Source organism: Hylobates moloch, unplaced genomic scaffold (assembly GCF_009828535.3).
Source record: "Hylobates moloch isolate HMO894 unplaced genomic scaffold, HMol_V3 SCAFFOLD_12, whole genome shotgun sequence".
NCBI lineage: Eukaryota > Metazoa > Chordata > Mammalia > Primates > Hylobatidae > Hylobates > Hylobates moloch.
In genome coordinates, this window is record NW_026652287.1 from 42,690,691 (window position 1) to 42,696,690 (window position 6,000).

Consider the following 6,000-nt stretch of genomic DNA (forward strand, 5'->3'; position numbering starts at 1 on the left):
ATAAGCAGGACAAAATTCAAAGTAACGAGTTAAAGTAAAAACAAGGTTAGGCATTTCAGTGTCATAGTAACTCCATAGTATTCCTTAAATCCCTTTTTGAAATTTTTCAACATAGTTCCTAGTGGGGTGGGCTTACTTTGTGCTGACCCATGTTTCCTCGAGACAAAACACCACACTCACACCACACACACACCACAAAATAAAGAACAACTAAAGAGGGCACACACACAGTTTTATAGTTTATGCCAAACCAGAATCAGAACCAAAATCAGAATATCAAGAAATCCAAGCCAGGTCAAAACCAAAACCAAAGTATCAAGCAATCCAAGTCAAGTCAAAAACAAAAACCAAAGTGCCAGTTCAGGCATGTCATGGGTGATCAGGCCACACTTCCACTCAAACGGAGTGGGCAAGTTCCAAAGACCAGTCTTACCAAGTTTCAGATGTCCAGACTCCAAGTGCCAGTTCCTTCCTGGTGTTCAGCCACTGCGTTGATCCTCCACGGGGGCCTGCCACACACTGCTCTGGCGAGGCATTCCACCGGGGCAATTGCCTACCTAGGAGTGCTCTCAGGATCCGAGTCGCTCAAGCTGGCCAGAATCCCCGGCAGGGATGCCCCACAGGGCAGGCCTAAGCCACCTAAGGGGCTGCCTCGACCTTCCATTAATCACCTCGCTTCCCAGTCAGGGAACCAAGAAATGTAGCAGGACAAGCCGCAAACAAGAATCCCTCAGACACTGAACTGTAGAAGGAAAGGGCTTTATTCAGCTGGTAGCATCAGCAGACTCATGTCTCCAAAAACTGAGCTCCCTGAGTGAGCAATTCCTGTCCCTTTTAAGGGCTTACAACTCTAAGGGGGTCCGTGTGAGAGGGTCGTGATCAATTGAGCAAGCAGGGGGTACGTGACTGAGGACTGCATGCACCCGCACTGGTAATTAGAACAGAACAGAACAGGACAGGGATTTTCACAGTGCTTTTCCATACAATGTCTGTAATCTATAGATAACATAACTGATTAAGTCAGGGGTCAATCTGTAACTACTAGGCCCAGGGTGTGGCACTGGGCTGTCTGCCTGTGGGTTTCATTTCTGCCTTTTAGTTTTTGCTTCTTTTTTTCTTTGGAGGGAGAAATTGGGCATAAGACAATATGAGGGGTGGTCTCCTCTCTTATTTGATCAACATCTCCCCAACCCATACCCCTAAGCCCCTGGTAACTACCATTCTATCTCTCCTTCTATGAATCCAACTTTTTAAGATCACACATACAAGGGAGATCATCCGGTATTTGTTTCTCTATACCTGGCTTATTTCACTTAACATATTGTCCATCCATGTTTTTGCAAATGACAATGTTTCCTTTTAAAACATATACCACTTTTGAATGTGCTTTATTCAGTCTACAAAGTCACCTATAAGACTTTCAGTTTCAAGTGGGGTCACAGCAAGAAAGTGCCTTGCAGGCCAGGCGAGGTGCCTCATGCCTTTAATCCCAGCACTTTGGGAGGCCAAGGTGGGTGGATCACTTGAAGTTGGTAATTCAAGACCAGCCTGGCCAACACGGTGAAACCCCGTCTCTACTAAAAATACAAATATTAGCTGGGCGTGGTGGTGCACACCTCTAATCCCAGCTACTTCGGAGGCCAAGGCAGGAGAATCGGTTGAACCCTGGTGGCAGAGGTTGCAGTGAGCCGATATTGCACCATTGCACTTCATCCTGGGCAACAGAGCAAAACTCCGTCTCAAAAAAAAAAAAAAAGGAAAGTACCTTGCAACAAGTTCAGGCTGTTCTATAAGATTCTCAAGCACTTAGTCCAAATGATCTAGCAGATCCAATCATACTCAATGCCTCCATAGCATTCTCTGGCAAGCATCAATAGGAGACTGGCAACACAGTAGTGTGGAGCAAATCCATGCCATCTTCTGCAGGAAACTACCCTCGTTTTGAGAAACACCTTGGCTCTGGTACAGGGTAGAAAAAACTAACTGCGGAATAACAAGTGATCTTAAGATTATATTTGTGAAGTTGATCTATATCATTTTATCTACCTTTATTACTTCATTTGCTGTAGAGCATTCCAGTAGTATAATTATGCCACAATTTACCCATTCTGTTGATCTCATTTGGGTAATTTCCAATTGAGGATTACTTCAAACAATGCTGGTGAAATGTCTTTACTGTTATCTTGATGCACACTGAAGCCATTACTCTTATGTTACAGAGCATGTACGTGTACAAATTTAGTAGACGTTGCCAACAATTTTTGAAATTTTCTCTAATGCTCTCTGCAACCAGCAAAACATGCACATCCTCATCAGCTTTATCTTCAGAACATACCAGTTTTTTCTCTATGTCAGCTAGCTCACTGGGACCCCTAGGTGACAAATACAGACGGTAACGTGGGTATTTCTTTTTTTTTTTTTTTTTGAGATGGAGTCTTGCTCCGTCGCCCAGGCTGGAGTGCAGTGGTGCAATCTCAGCTCACTATAACCTCCACCTCCCGGGTTCAAGCAATTCTCTACCTCAGCCTTCCCAGTAGCTGGGATTACCGGTGCCCATGACCACACCCAGCTAATCTTTGTATTTTTAGTAGAAACGGGGTTTCACCATCGTGGCCAGGCTGGTCTTGAACTCCTGACCTCATGATTCACCCTCCTCGGCCTCCCAAAGTGCTGAGATTACAGGCGTGAGCCACCGCTCACGCCCAAAGTGGGTATTTCTAAGCCTCATGGTTCCTTCAGAGCTTTCTGGCAGCCCATGTCGGCAGGGTAGTCTTCTAGTTTCATTTACCCACGGAGTGAGTAGATGTGTTGGTCACATAGGAGTCTCATACAGGACTGGTTACTCTGTACATTTCTTCTCAGAAATGGAGACCTACTTTGGGTAGGAAGAACCCGAGGTTGGACTGAATATCACGAAGAGGCTTGTCCCTCCATATATGAACACATATTTGCTAAGATTGATAATTAAGTGAATTTCCATGTAGAATTTATTTTCAAGTGCTCAGTCAGGCACTGATTCTGATTCTTTCAATTAATTTCCTACTCATGAAAATAAAGCATATTCATGCTTTCTTCTATTTTCTCTTGGTTTACACATTTGATTAGACATCACTTATTTTTTCTGTAGTTATAATGTTGAAGATTAGATTCATCCCTCATTTTAACCCCCAAAGAAAATTCTATCAAACCTAAGAAAAACACTTGATGTACTCACCTCTCACCGTATATATGCAATCAGCCAATTTATATGATTCTTTCCTTACCTCCTACTCCCTTTCCTTTCAATATGGCTAATTTAGACACCATCTTTTTGGTTTCATCTTAAATAGAACTCACTTTTCTTATATCACTTACTCCCATATATACACATAGAAAACAATACTGTCCTCTACTTCCAAAACTCTCATCAATTTGTAATAATAAGTCAGGCGCAGTGGCTCACACTTCTAATCCCAGCACTTTGGGAGGCCGAGGCAGGCGGATCACCTGAGGTCAGGAGTTCAAGACCAGCCTGGCCAACATGGTGAAATCCCCATCTCTACTAAAAATACAAAAATTAGCCAGGCTTCGTGGTGCATGCCTGTAATCCCAGCTACTTGGGAGGCTGAGACATGAGACTCGCTTGAATCTGGGAGGCGGAGATTGTAGTAAGCAGAGATGGAACCACTGCACTCCAGCCTGGGCGATAGAGGGAGACTCTGTCTCAATTTAAAAAAAAAAAGTAATGAAACATTTATTTGCTTGGTTAGACGTCTGCCCCTCCACTAGTTTACAAGTTCCCTAACAGCAGCCCTTGGTTGGATTTTTTTTTTCATTATGCCTTAATGAACCATTAGCATGCATTACTTTATAAAAAATACAAAAAATAAAAGAAATATTTAAACACACCATAAGACTACAATCAGAAATATTAAAATGTGTGTCTTTCTGAAATAATGTGACTTTTCAAAAGTTGATGTGACAGAGAAACAATAGTAACTGGTCTAGGTTCAAAGATACTAAGAGCCATAAACTTTAAATAGATCTTAGGTCCCAAGGACCTATTTTGGAACCATGTGGAGAGCCCAGGCTGGAATGCAGAGGCGTGATCTCAGCTCACTGCAAGCTCCACCTCCCGAGTTCATGTGATTCTCCCATCTCAGCTGGTGGGATTACCGGGGCCGGCTTTATTTATTTATTTATTTATTTAATTTATTTATTTATTTATTTTATAGTAGAGATGGCATTTCGCCATGTTGGCCAGGCTGGTCTCGAACACCTGGCCTCAAGTAAGCTGCCCGCCTCGGCCTTCCAAAGTGCTGGGATTACAGATGTGAGCCACTGTGCCTGGCCTAAATGACATTTTTTTAAATTTTCTTGGTTGAAATACAAATATTGTGGTTTTAGTAGACCAGTATCCTTTATCTTTAGAAAATGCATTACCAACTACTTGAAAGTCAAGTATCAATTTCCTGCAATTTTCAACTTACTCTCAAATAGTTCACCATAAAAGGTATTTTAGTTTTCTAGGGAGAGGGCGAATGGTAAATTTGATTCTTAATACTAGTGCAACGAAGCCTCCATCCTTTCCTCCTGGGTGCCCGTTTTTGTCTTTTTGTTTAAGAGGCGAGGTCTTGCTCTGTAGCCCAGGCTGGAGTACAATGGCGCGATCATAGCTCACTGCAGTCTCGAACTCTCCATCTCAAGTGATCCTCCCGCCTCAGCCTTCCAAGTAGCTGGCATACACCACCACTTCTGGCTAGTTTTTAATTTTTTTTTTAAAAGACAAAGTCTCGCTATGTTGCCAAGGTTGGTCTCGTACCCCCGGTGGGCCCCTGGTTTGTTTGTTTGCTTGGTTTTGTTTTGGTTTTTTTGAGACAGAGTCTCGCTCTGTCGCCCATGCTGGAGTGCAGTGACACCATCCTGGCTCACTGTAACTTTCTCCTCCTGGGTTCAAGTGATTCTCCTGCCAGCCTCCTGAGTAACGGATTACAGACGTGAGCCACCACCCCCAGCTAATTTTTTTGTATTTTTAGTAGCGACAAGGTTTTGCCATGTTGGCCAGGCTGGTCTCAAACTCCTGACCTCAGGTGATTTGCCCGCCTCGGTCTCCCTAAGTGCTGGGATTACAGGTGTGAGCCACCGCGCCTGGCCGGCCCCTATTTTTAAAGTCTGTGGGGATGTCCAGGCCTACGAAGTTCAGATCAAAATAGCTTAGCATTCTTATTTTTCTTCAGTGGAAAGACCTGTTTGTGGTCTATGTAATTTTATATTTCCATAGAGAAATATGCACTTCCTAGACACCTATTAAAGTGTCTTTATAACAGAATGTAAGGCGTCAAAAGTACGTTTATGATGCATAAACAAACGAACAGTCTCAGGTGAAACATTCGTTCACATAACAAGATGCCCCTTTGAACCATCCCTCACCCAATGCTCACCGGAATGCGTAGGGTCTGTAAGGCGGGACGAGGCTGGGGGACAAGTTAACGTGGCTCAAGCGGAGGAAATTCTTTTCTTCGTAGAAAAAACTCACAATGGTCTTTTTGGAAGCTTATCTTTTTGGAGGCTTGTCTTTTGGGAGGCTTTTGAAGGGAGCACCATGGGTGAGCGCCCCAATTATCAACCCCTTCCTTCGCGAGGACCGACAGCCCAAGCGGCCTCGCAGACCTACCTTAGGCGAGCAGAGCAGGCCAAGAATCTCTAAGAAGGCCCCTCGGCACCCTCGGATAAACTTGAACGCCTGTTCCACTACCAGTCCACTTGCTCCGTCCGAATTCAACCACAACCATAAGAAAACCTTGCTCAGGCTCGCGGAGCCAGTACCGGAAAATAGGGCAGCGCCTCGCTGGCGTCACTTCCGCTTACAGCCTCCAGCTAGCAGTGGCTCCGCGGCTCGTGCTTCAGCCCTGTTGGAAGACCTCACGCTGAGGAATTCTAGTTTCCTTCCGCGTGGGTGCAACTGAACCTCGCTGTGGACTCACAGAGGAAGCTGGAGTCACCAGGTTCAGAGAACAAGGT

At 44.5% G+C, this 6,000-nt stretch overlaps 1 pseudogene; it reads right to left on the minus strand.

Moving 5' to 3' along the window:
• The window catches only part of LOC116478417 (putative zinc finger protein 812), a 34,751-nt pseudogene extending 29,280 nt beyond the window's left edge, over window positions 1–5,471 (minus strand).
• Window positions 5,472–6,000: the final 529 nt, after the last annotated feature.